The sequence below is a fragment of the Saccostrea echinata genome, unplaced genomic scaffold, assembly GCF_033153115.1.
Source record: "Saccostrea echinata isolate AGI-Se365-2 ecotype Australia unplaced genomic scaffold, CSIRO_AGI_Sech_v1 ptg000027l, whole genome shotgun sequence".
Classification (NCBI taxonomy): Eukaryota; Metazoa; Mollusca; class Bivalvia; order Ostreida; family Ostreidae; genus Saccostrea; species Saccostrea echinata.
In genome coordinates this window covers 14,681,773-14,693,259 of record NW_026889776.1, presented here as the reverse complement: position 1 = coordinate 14,693,259, position 11,487 = coordinate 14,681,773, and the positions used below count along the sequence as shown (strand labels likewise).

The following is an 11,487-nucleotide window of genomic DNA, read 5'->3' as shown; positions in this document are numbered from 1 at the left end:
CATGGTATTGGTGTTAAAAATGATCAAAATTGTACAGTTATATGTGCAACATATGTTTATGATACAGGGTGAAAAGCGGCAGGTTTCCCAAGCTTGGAAACTTCAAGAAAACCAATGGGTTCGTGACATTAGTATTTCCATATAATTTCTTTTTACTGGAAACGCTATAGGGTGTTTACTAGATTCCCGAGAATGAAATAATCAAATATTTGAAATACGCATTAATTACAAACTTCCACCTAGTTTCCATTTTCAGACACATATGTTTTGGTTTACACCCATTTTCTTGATAATGGACATTTTGAACACCCGTATCAAAAGCTTTGACTCAAATTTCCAATGAACAAAACCTATGTATTCTTTAACGTAAAGTTAACTTAAAATTTAACTGAAAATTTAAAAATTTACTTTCGGCAAAATTGTATTAAAAAAATTGCATAGGAATTGAAATAGAGATGTGTAAATTTTTTGAATTAAAAATCAATCAGGTAAGTTTCAATCATTGCGACGATCCTTGTAGTCGCGGGCACCTGTCCTCACGTGTCACAATGGAGACACGTGTCGCGAGGACACCTGCTACTGTGCTAGTGCATTTTTTGTATATTCTATGTGATTTGGGAGGTTTTCAGCCCAGGGGTAACAATAGGCTGTGTTTAACTGTGTATACACATAGTCTGCGCAACATCCGTACAAATACTCTGTAGATGATCATAAGATTGTTGGTCTTGATTACTAAAGGCTGTTTAAAAATGTTATATAAATCTAGAACAAAATATTGATAAAATAAAATACAATAAATTTCATGAGAGAAAAAAATTGCCTTTGTCGTACTGAGTAAATAGGAAATTTCTTTACCCTTTATAAATTAAGCCTTTTTATCTATCTAATTAAAACTGTTTTCTCTTTATATTTTAAAGCATTTTAAAAAAAAAAATTTTCGAAGTTAATATAAATTAAAGAAAATATATCGTCTTTCGGTGGTCTTATTGTTTGACATCATTGTAAAATTTAATTATTCAAGACACAAAAAGGATGACAGGCATAACATTTTGTTGCCAGCTTAAATTGCACATTGCTCATGAGAAAGGCTGCGGATCAATATTTGACAACTTATTACATTGTAATATCAGGTCCTGGCGTACTAAAAATTTCTAATCATTACATGACATTAGGTCTGAAATACATTAAGTATTCGCTATTTGTGTACCAATTTTCCTCATCTAAGAAATGAAATACATTTCTAACACGGTATATTCTTGTAAAGGAAATCTACGTTAATTTATATTTTAGATTATTTTTTTTTAAATTTTAAAACCATTTTTACAAAATTGTTTTGGTACACAAATTAAAATAACATGTTTTCCACCTCCCGTTTGTACCCCTACATGTACCTTTTCCATTAAAGAATAGTCATATCTTTTTTACATACTTAAAACCCCAAAGTGTATTTTTTATATCAATCAATCCTGATACACTGTCTCGCTTTCTTGTGTGTTACAGTATTTAGTGACCAAATGTAAGACTAGTACAAATGTATGCTTACAGAAAATCCTCAAGGACGGTCTCCAGACTTTTACGACCTAAAGCGCGTGTTAAAAATCGTGTTTAAACTTTCAAGTTCACGTTAACGCCCCCAAAATCTACCTAATTCAAGATCAATAATCTACCGCCTGTCGATCATAAAAAAAACAATAGCTATTGATCTGATTGACAGGTCAGCTACTTGTGCTACCTGATAATCCAAGTTTGCATGTTTTGAAAACAATTATCTAGCCACGCGTCAAACGCTTTCTTGTACCGTGTGAATAGTCGCTTTGTATGTACACTCTGGTACAAAAAAATTCATAATAGTAAAAAGAATTTTTTATAAAATGAAGTCGCATTTATATAAATTGATAATTATATTTCAAAAAAATCATTGAGAAATAAACCTTGATTATAATTCATGAAATCAATATTTTTTTTTAAATCTCCACTGCTGTTTGGTAAGGGATAATATGCCATCCAAGATAAATGTAGAACTTTCCGACGGAAAAACTAGGCGCTATTAAAATACAATGTTAATCTATCTGCATACTTGTAACCTGCTTATGTCAAGATTCAAACACACACATACAAATAAAATAAAATAAAAAAAATAATAAAAATAATCTGTGATGCTAATTATTGAGATTAAATACATTCTCAGACTAAATAATTATGATGTCATTCTCTCTACACTGTTAGCTGAGCTCGGATTATTAGCATTACATATTGTATCTTCTCCTTTGACTTACGCCCCCCCCCCCCTTCAACACATACACAAAGAATAATAGTCTTACTATCATTATACAACCTTTAAGTCCTAAATGATACCAGTATATTTTATATTATACATGTAGTTTGACAACAATTGAAATGCATGATTAGCTGATCAAAGACCTAATTGAAAAATGTCGATAATCCGCAAAGCAAATAAAGAGTGAAAAACACAGCACTTGTTTCGTATACCGGGCACCCCTACTTATTTTTACCACTTGTTTCGTATACGGGGCACCCCTACTTATATTTACCAATTGTTTCGTATACGGGGCACCCCTACTTACTACGAAACAAGTGCCTGTGTGAAAAAAACCCAAATAACATCGCCGTTATCTGTTGATTGTTCGATTGACCGCTGTGCATTATTACACTAACATGCATGGAAGCTTTTTTCATACAAAGTGTTCACCCCCCTTTTTGTATACTTTTGTCTTCCTTTTATTTCTTTGCAAATTATTTCTAAGAAGGATTTTTAATATATTGACTCCTCCTTCCTAAATAAGCCCAATTTCTGGTTGACGTAAGCTCCTACGCAACTTGTATATAGCACATGTGAAACCTTCAATTTGCTTATTCAACATGCAGTCATATCAAGAAACAAGTATTAAAATACTTATCCTTCATACTAATACCATTTTAATTCATAATTAGGCCTATTGCCACACCCTTCTATCTCCTATTTAGCATGATATAGTACTGGTACATAGAAACCTTTAATTTAATCTTCTCACGCAGTGGTGTCATTTTGCAATGCTTCTAGTCAGGAGTTTGCCTCAATAATTTTATAATACGTAATTCACTGCAAGCTTGGTAAGACAAATTTCACATGTTAAATATATTTTTTTTCATCTTCACCTCTTTATTCTTTTTAGGTAATCAAACACAACCAATTGATGAACATAAAACAACACATCAGTGTCTTGGTAAAGTCATGTTCATTAATGTAAATTATGTTACATGCTTCAGAAATATTTAACTAATAAATGAACATCCTTTACATAATGTTAATTTTAAGGTCAAATATTGATAAACTGAATGATGGGAAGAGAATTTTTGTTCACGGAATACATACCAAGTAAAACTAAATTATACGATGTTAACTTTATAATAGACAAGATGGACAGACTCTTTGATTACACACTGCTGCATGTAATTATGTACATATGCACTGAGAAAAGGTACATTAGTGTATTTATAAACCTACAAAAACAAACATGGACTTCTTAATGTTCAAATACACAAATAGCAAAAAAAAAAAATCAACTATGGCATGAGGACTAAGAATACCAATTATTTGCTACAAAATGACAAAACACATATATTTCATTAGTATACCATTATACACTTGAAGCTTCAGTTTTTGACCTTCCTAAGTATAAGTGTCATGTATGCACTTTTCACTTGTTAATAACACATAGATACCGTACAAAATTTATCAATGCAGGTCTTGACAATCATATAACACACTTCTTCCAACACCCCACGGTAGCTCAGTCGGTAGAGCGCTCGCTCCGTGATCGGGAGGTCGTGAGTTCGAATCTCGGCCGCGACAGACCTAAGTCGATAAAAAATAGGTAGCAACTGTTCCTTCGCCATGCGCTCGGCACTTTGGAGTGAAAGTAGCGGGTCTTTCGGATGAGACCTTAAAAACCGAGGCCCCGTGTCACGGCAGGCGTTGGCACGATAAAGATCCCTCACTGCTCAATGGCCCTGAGTGCCGAGTAAAGGTCAAAATTTGAAGCCCTTCACCGGTATATGGTGACGTCTCTATATGAGTGAAAAATTCTCGAATGGGACGTAAAACAATATACAATCAATCAATCAATCAATCTTCCAACACCCACAAGACTCCTTCTGCTGTCTTTACATGCGCTAAGGGTCTGCTTACAGCACTAAGGTGCACAAGTCTCTGACACACGATAGTAGAATCGAAATGAAAATGTCCTTTATCATTGTCAGCGAGGGGATATATGTCTATCACAACCCAACGATGAGTAATGCTGTTCACAATGAAAAAGAAAGGAATCGATCTGCCCGAACTGAGTCCCACTTGGGCAAGGAACTTTCACAATAGAAGTCCTTCTTCTTTTACATCCTTTAGCAATGAATTGATGACATCGTCCATTTGTGTCCACAAAATCACAGCTTTTGTCATTTTCTACCACAAATTCATCAAAGTTCAAGATGTTGATGTTCAGGGCACACTTGTAGAATGTTATCATGTGCTGACTCATCTGTGGTGTCAACTGCCGAGTTTTGTTGCTGATTGGTGGAGGCGTTAATGGTTGTGGTTCCAGTGTTGGAGACTCATTGTACTCAGCTGCTATTTTCTCTGAAAGGTGAGCAAGCTTGTTGTCACAGTTGTATATCTCTGAAGGCTTGAAGCGTTGACTCAACACCATGTGAACACACCAATCATAAATCTGAAATAAAGAAAAAAAGAGTGAAAATTGTTAAGAAAATAAACATTGATCAATCTAAGAAACCTTTCAAACAATACAAATTGTGAACAGCTTTCAAAAGAAAAAAAAACACCAGAGGTGAGATCAGGTGGCTAAGAGGAGTAAGCAACTAAGCATCTCCAAATGGTCACACCGTGATACACAGTTCTTTCTACTCTAAATTATTCTAACATGATCTTAAGGAATTTGTATTTCATAGCAAAAGTTTTAAAATATTTCTTGATAAGAACTAAAAGAAAATGAGAAAATTCTGCCAACATTGAACACATATGCAAACATCCTTCGAGTTGATCAACAAAACATACAGAATGCATTTAATAGTAATTTCCTTTGAAAATAATAGCAGTAAACTTAATTAAACTCACTACGTATGTTTCCATCACAGTTGACTCCTCAACCCCCTTTCTCAAGCACTGACGGCTAATCCATCCATTTGCCCTTTCGTAGGGAAATAGCCAACGACCATAAACTGGGCCAAACTCTTCTAGACCATCCACGATGTGATGTATAAAATGTGTAGTCAAATTCTGTAGCAAAAAGAAAATACATAAATAATTTCCATGGAATGCCTATGTCTTTATTCTCCTTTTTTCTTAACATGCTTGAGAATGTCACTAAAATTTCCAGAAAGGGAAATAATCTGATTGATTACATGGAATAAAAAAAAATTATTCCATTTTTACTGTAAAATTCAATTAACAAACGTTACTTGAAGAGACAGTGGGAAATCCCTTTCCACTAGACACAGAGCATGATGAACATCAGTCTGCAGCTGTTCAATGTCTGCCTGATGAACGGATGGGGAAATAACTCTTTTCAGGGTATCAAATAAAAAGAGTTTCCTCTTGCTTTGGAGGTAAAAATCCTCTTATACACCACTGAAGCCCACCAGTAGTCACAAACTGAAAAAGACACATTTGTTTTAATCAAAGGATCTGTAAATAAACATACAGAAAATGAAATCTGCACTTTACATGTCTAAATAAAAGTTTTAAAGACAAAAAAATCTATAAAACAAATGTTTTATTTCCAGAAAATTTACAAAAATAAAAAAAAAATATTGAAAAGGCAGGAGGAGATGTAAATACAGTAGTATTAATCCATGTATTAGATAACTACCCCGGTAAATCATTTAAGAAAATAAGGATAATAATGAAAATTATATCTTTATTATTTTGGTAACTTTGTTTTAATTCACACAAGAGTCTTGATACTGTATCTATTATGCATATTATTTATCATGTTTATATGCATATTATTTATCATGTTTATATGACATCAGCTTAGATAATGAGTAATTCCACAATTACAACTATTCATTACCTGTAACTTGGAAATCATAGTTCTCAAAGTCCAGGGTTTGGAGAAATGTGGCCCAGGTGTAATCCCATTGGCTTGGCTGTATACTATTTCACAGGCCCTCTTATCAGCTTCCTTAATCTGCTTCTTTGTAAGTTCCCAAGGAATTTTCTGTGAACTGTCTTGGGATGAAGTATGGGTCTTGCCAGTCTTCTTTTTCTTTGGCCTACTTTCTAGCTGTTCTTCGTCCACTACAATGTCTGTAAATCGTCCATATGAATGCTCACACTGCACAACTTTCTGTGAACTCAGTTTTCCAGTCAACATTTCTAAAACATGATTTACAAAATCTGCAAAGGTGTGCATCCCATCTGGTTGCATCTGCTGCATCCTATTGTGGTACGGGAGTTTCAGAAGGGAATATTTTCCTTTCAGACTTGTTTCTTTCTGGTGTTTAGATTTCTGGGATTTATTTCTTTTCAGCTCAAATTCTTCGCGGAATTCAATTTCTTCTTCAAATGTATAGGACGTTGGTTTCTTCTCCCTTTCACACCCGCTTTTACCAAAGCCATCCTCAGACCTCGGGGGATGATTTGAATCTAGGAACCTACGATTTGAGAGATGGATAGTCTTGTGTAGATGTTTACAGTACTCTCCTACATCTCGGCAGTATGGACATGATCTCAGTGCACCATGTCCAGATAGACGGAAAACTTTGGAATATGCAGGAATGTCACATAGGTATTGCAGTAAGGCCACTTTCACATTAACTGGCGCCATTTCATATGCATTGTACACTAGGAATTCCGAGAGTTGTAGTATTTCATCAATCAGTAGTTCCAAATATGGTTCAAGGGACTTGGGCTCACTCCCATTAATTCCACTCGGAATTATTCCTACCAAGAGCATAGGTCCTAGCAGTTGGCGGATTTCAAATGGTAAATTAATCCATGTCAGAATGAGAGGCCACATGGATTTCTGACAAGTCATATGCTTATTTGGATTCACTCCATCTGTGAATAGGGATAATGGTACTGTATGGCACTCCTGCTTTTCTTCAAATACCCCACCAGCTTCATACCATGACTTGTACACTGTGCCATCTGTAAAGTCCCTCAGATTTCCATTTGTAGATACTCCTCTATTTGAATAAAGCAATTTACCCAAATTAGAAGTCCCAAACCAGCGACTCAGTCTTGGTCCTAAAGGCATGTACGTGTATTTCTTCTGCACAACTCCTCTCTTCTTCCTTGGCTCACTACAGATAGGGCAGTTAAGCAAGCTAGAATATTCTTTGTCTTTTAAGTCTCTGTAAAGTATGCAGTCATTGAGGCAGGCATCGTACTTCTCCAGAGGCATAAGGAGTGGCGATATGAAATCTTTGGCTTCTCGGAATGATTGTGGCAGGGAATTTGGTTGTGGAAGTGATGACTTTTCACAGGCGAAGGATTCTGAAACTGCTGATTTTGACATGCCATGGTTCATGCTAAATATATACATGTGTTTTGTCACTGCATCTAAAACACTAGTTGTTGATCCTTCAAATAATGGCTGCTGGAATCTGCAATCTGTGAAAAGAGCCTCATCAAATGGAAATTTGGGAACTGTTGGGGCACTAATACTTTTCACGTACTGTCTTTCATGAAGGTAGAAAGTTGATCTGGGAATCCATTTTCCCTCACACTTCTGACACAGGCAAAATTTCTGCTGTTCTGTGAAAATAAAAATGATCAATTGATATGCAGAACTTACAATAAAAACAAAATAATATTTAAATAAAAACAACTAACTAATTGAACAGAAATAAGATTTGCAATTTCAAGTTTTAATTAATTTCAGTGCTTGACAATCTGCATATTTATTCCATTGACAGTTTAAAATAAAATTTTTGAAATGGAAAAAAAGTTTATATTTAAGTATAATGCATGCTTTCAAAACAGTTAAATAAAATTACCATAAGATCTCTGCATTTTTTCACTGGGAATAAAACAAATGAGGTGTAAAATACAGAAATAAAAATAAAACATGTCTGCTCAAACGTTAGCCCATCTTCACTCTTTCACTGATTCAGTAGTTACTGGAGATGAACTGTTAATCACTAAGTGAATTGGACTTACACAAAGAAGCTTCTGATGTGAAACTTCCAATTAACACAGAAGCCCTGTGTATATAGAGATGAAAGGCCATGCAAGTCAGCTGTTTGAGCCACCCTCTGTTGTGAAACTAGCACTAGATTCTCTTTCTCATGTTGATGATTACAAAACATAGTAAATCCTGAAATTAAGAGAAATAACATATAAGAGTTTGCATGTGAAATAATTTTAAAATAATAATAATAATAACTGAAGTTTCCTAAATGCTTTTTCTTATTTGAAAAAGAAATTAATTCAATGGATGCTGCTCTTACTTTTTTCATATTTTAAACATGTTAAATTATTTCTATAAACATCATAAAAATGTGATCCCTATAGCTATATATACAAATTAAAAACACTTGGCCTTTCCATCTGTATTCATATTTTTGATTGTTTGTATTTGTGTGTTATTTTTTAAAATTTTATTTGAATTTGTATTCTTACACTACTGGTGTATGTTAAAAAAAATTTCTATACTGCAAAATAAAGAAATATATATTCAATATTAAAATAATTTTAATATATACAGATTATATCCTTATAGTTTAAATTAATCATATTTAATATTGAACAACAATATACCATGATGGTTCAGTCATATAAAAAGGAATCAAGCTTGAATTAATGACAAAAATCAAATTAAATGTTTGTATAAGTTAATTGGTACATGTAATCTGTAATTCAAAATATGTTGGAAAAGAAATGAAAGCAAGCTTGTTGAAAATTATTGAACAACAAAATTATCATTATGATTATAATGATAAGCATTTTAAGTATTTTAATTATCCTGTATCAGAGATTAGCAGAATGATCTATGGATTTACATTAATTGCTGAAAAAACAAGGGTAACTGGTTATCACAACAACCTCTGACATTGAGATGATAATTTGTTTTATTAAAATACAGTATTGTAGTTAATTGTGAAGTCCTATATTTCACTTTAATTTCAAACTAAATTGTAAGAAGGAGCCTTCACATACGCCACGATGAGTACCTCCAGTTTCAACAATTTGACTTTTAGTGACTCTGACTATACTTATCAGTATCTTGGACCTAATATACAAAGTGTCTCTGTGCATCAAGGCAACCAACCAGTGCAGAAATGTACATTTCAATGTGTGTGTAGTGCTCGTTTGATTATGGGAACTGTGTGTTCCTGTAACCAACCAAAATCTAATGCATCGACCCAAACAAACAACTTTGACTTTCCACAGGAGGCATTAGATGCAGACAACATGTGGAAAAAGGGGACATTTGAGCATGGTGTGGTTCAGGTAAATATCAAAGTTCTCAATTAACATGATAAACAATTTACAAACATTGTTTATTAATAGTATATTCATTAAACTTAGCTATAGTATTGATAGTCTGACAGAAATAGTGTATTCATGAACATGTAATATGTTATGTAATATATATAAAGTCAAAGTATTTTCAAAATCTTCCTGTCCACCCACTGGCCCATATAAATTTAAATTCACAAATTTTAAACACATTTTTTAAAAAAGAATTATTGGCATTCTTGTTCTATGCACATAGATATTTTTTATAATTTTTACACAAATAAAAATAATTGGAGCCATGTATTGCACTGTATCATGCATAGAATAATGAAAAAATGTTCACCAATCTGAACATGCTGGACGGGATAATCTTCTTTCTAGTCTGTTCACATGTGTAACATAAACATGCAGGTGTGTAAACATGCATTAATTATATATCATACTGTAACTTGCCTTAAATTAATAGATTTAATTCATCAAGTTATAGACTACACAATCAGTGTATGAATATCTTTGCATGATAAAAATCTTTTAAAACTTTTTTTTAAAAAAAGAAAAAAGTACTGTATGCAGTAACTGAAATTGAAACAAAAAAGAGTGACGTACAGCTAGTGTACCCTAGTGTATTCTTTTTTGAATAATAATTGTTTTTTTTCTTGCAATTCACAAGAAAAAAATAATGGGGGCGAGTTGTCTCTATAATGGGGAGCGAGCTGTCTTGAGTGGGGCAAGTTGTCCTGATTCCACAGTGTTGTTACCTGTCATAAATTATCATTCTTATCAAAGAGAAATCAATATTTTAATTTTAAAAAATGACTTATTTATGTGATTAAATCCAAAGGGTTAAACTGCAGTATTTGTTATGATTGCAGAGGCTCATTAATGCAACTGTGGAGAGACTTCTGCCCACCAGTGGGAAATACACCTCCTTCCCTTCTGTTCTGGATGAAGTCAAGGTCATCTTGTCACAGAAATTCCCCAACTATACCATTGATTTCCAGAAATTAAAGAAGAGAATTCAAAAGGCAATGCAGTGGCAGAGATATTATGCCAAAAAGAGGTAATGCCTAACATTTATCATTTTTTATTTTGCATAAATCAAATGTTTTTAGACATGTGAGATATATAAATCATTTCTTAATTTATATACCATGCAGGTAAATACTATTTTATAAGTTTGTCTTCAGAATTTGTAATTTTATGTTAAATTTACCTCAAAGAATTTCTGCCAAACATTATATGAGTGATAACATATACTGTACACATGTATAGTCAAAAATTTCTTAAATGCAATTTCATGATATACTTGAGTAATACTGACCAATTACATTATTTAATTATTACACTAAATTTATTTTGAAAAGTGTCTCTCTTTCAATTGTAAACAATGTGATTGAACATGTTGAATTAGTAAAATTGATTCGAGTTTCATATTTCTTTTCTTTAATTCCAGGGGAGTAGACAACAGGGGTTTTGAGGCAGACAGTGACTCGGACAGTGATGTTCCCCTGGCGAAGCTGACAAAGAAAAAGTCCATGTACGAATGTCTGCACGTGCAGTCCATGAATGAAACTTATATAAACACCTGAGTGGTTTTCAATACCTATCCTATTGTTTGTGTATTTTGAAACAGTCTATGATTCTATAGAATTGATCAATGTTATAAAATAGTAGCTAATTAAATGGCAAATAAATCAATCTTACCAAATTCAGGTGTTGACTGATTCAATAAAATGTGACCATTTCCATCGTTGGGTGTTTTTCCATCTGAATTTATGTATCTTGTAGATTCTTCCCCGCACAGCTCCTTCAGCATGCGTGCATTTAAGATCCATTTTCTTTAGCAGTTGTAATTACTTTTGAGTTCAGAGTTAGAGTATCTTAGAGCGAGTTCGATTAACAACTATGGTTAGGTATTATAGCCATGTGTACAAATTACCGTGAACAAGGGAACAACTGAAAACTATTTCCGATATCTAAATACACGAAAGGATTTTTTCAGCCGA

At 33.4% G+C, this 11,487-nt stretch overlaps 1 pseudogene; it reads right to left on the bottom strand.

The window, feature by feature from the left end:
* Window positions 1-4,136: 4,136 nt before the first annotated feature.
* LOC133193077 (uncharacterized) lies at window positions 4,137-11,203 on the bottom strand (annotated as a pseudogene).
* Between the last annotated feature and the right edge of the window lie 284 nt (window positions 11,204-11,487).